Below are 2,127 nucleotides of genomic sequence, written 5' to 3' on the forward strand. Positions count from 1 at the left end.
GTCGAGTCGGCCCCGACTCATAGCGACCCCTCCTTGGGTTTCCGAGGCAGTATCACTACGGAAGTAGATTGCCCCATCTTCCTTCCGAGGAATGGCTGGTGGGTTTGAATCACCAGCCTTCTGGTTAGCAGTCAAGTGTCTTAGTCAAGTGCCTATGCTACCGGAGCTCCTTGATCTAGAAGAGGCACAAATACTTCCTGTAAGGGTTCAGTCTTTAAAGCTGTGGTTCAGAGAGGGAAAGCAACTTTCCCAAAGTCACACATTTGGCTAATCATTAAACAAAGCTTATGTTAGAACCCACCTCTCTCTTCCCCAGGTCAAAGCTTGGGTTGACTTGATGTTCATAGGCAAGAAGACTCATGTCCTCTCGCTCGGAATCCCAGAGCCCCATTCCTATACTTCAGAAGCATAGCTTGCTTTTGTTGGTTTGTATTTGAGACTCTCCAGGTTACTTGTCTCCTTCCCATCTTTCTTTGAGCAGATACCTAGAAAACCTCAGGTGAAATGGGCCTGAGGCAGTGCCTGATGGGACACATGCTGGGCAGTTGGGTACAGGACAGTAAGACAATCCTCTTGCTATGTCTCCAGGCCTCTTCCATTGGCACCCTGGGGACTCATTAAGTCCCATGCTGGAAGGGCTCTGCAAGAATTCTACTCAGATGATCATGGCAGCATTGTCCCCAAACCTTTCCACAGACCTCTCCCCCGGAATACTACCACATTCTAGCAATTCCTGGCTCCCTGCTACCATGCTGATGTCCAGGGACACTGGCTACCTCTTAGGACAAGCCCCAGCCACACAGTGGATGAGTGCTCCAGGGGGCCTTGGGGAAGGAAGCCCAGCTGAGAACCACATCCTGGTATCTCAATTTCGACTTCTTTGGGGAGGACAATGGGGTCTAGCCCAAGGCCTCATTCCTTTGCAGTGCTCAGGAGGCCCTCAGGTTAGGAAAGGAAGAAAGGTCCTGGGAATGGAGGTGGTGGGAGTAGATGAGTTGGGAGTAGGGAATGGGTAGCCTGATAAGGCAGCATTTTTTTTTTTCCTCTGACAGTAATGCCCTTGACAGGGCAGGAGGTGCTGGGCGAAGGGGGGACAAGTGGATGCTGGACTATGAGATTGGCTACTTGGGATTCCATGCGAGGGGCTTTCCCTCACAGCCCTGGCAGCAAAGTCACTTTTATCCCAGCCACAGCTGCCTCTGCTTCTCAACTGGGACATATTCCCTGTAAACAGCTGGCAAAAGGACTGGGAACTGTTTGCCTCTACAGACTGAGAGCACCTCCTGCAGGCCAACAGACAGAACAAAAGGGTGTGCTCAGCCAAGAGAGGAAGTGTGCATCACAGCTGTCAGCCAATAACGTGGCCTGGGCTGTGGCCATAGGAGAGAGGGATCAGACAGCCTGTTCTTCCCCAAGGCAAAACATTAGGGCTAGTGGACAGACATAGATATTGATTAATATAAGTCAGAGTCATGCAAAGGATTGAGTTTCTCTGAAGTAATGAGATCCCCATCCCGGAAGGTATTCAAGTATAGCTTGGAGGTGTTGTGAGAAGATTCATATATCAGGAAGTACTTTTAATTGACTGATAATGGCCCCCTGCTTGTTGTTGTTGTTGTAATGTGCCCTCGAGTGCGACCCGACTCATAGTGACCCCTCCTTGGGTTTCCGAGGTGATATCACTAGGAAAGTAGAATGCCCAACCTTCCTTCCGAGGAGTGGCTGGTAGGTTTGAACCACCAGCCTTCTGGTTAGCAGTCAAGTGCCTTAGGCACTACACTACCAGAGCTTCCAATGGCCCCCTGCAGCCCTTATTTTAGGATTCAGATGATAGAAGTAGGATTAACTCTTACAATTGAGTCAATTCCAGCTCATAGTGACCAAGACTGGAAACTTTACAGGAAGCAGACTGCCACATCTTTCACCTGCAGAACAGCTGGTGGGTTCAAACTACCAACCTTTCAGTTAGCTGCCAGGTACTTTAACCACTGCAACACCAGGTTCAGTAATTCTCAAAAGATAAAAAAACACCAAACTCACTGCCATGGTGTCGATTCTGACTACAGAGTAGAACTGCCCCATAAGGTTTCCAAGGCTGTGGATCTTTACAGAAGTAGACTGCCTCAT

Source organism: Orycteropus afer, unplaced genomic scaffold, assembly GCF_000298275.1.
Source record: "Orycteropus afer afer isolate SDZICR_OR568_19922 unplaced genomic scaffold, OryAfe1.0 scaffold00036, whole genome shotgun sequence".
NCBI lineage: Eukaryota > Metazoa > Chordata > Mammalia > Tubulidentata > Orycteropodidae > Orycteropus > Orycteropus afer.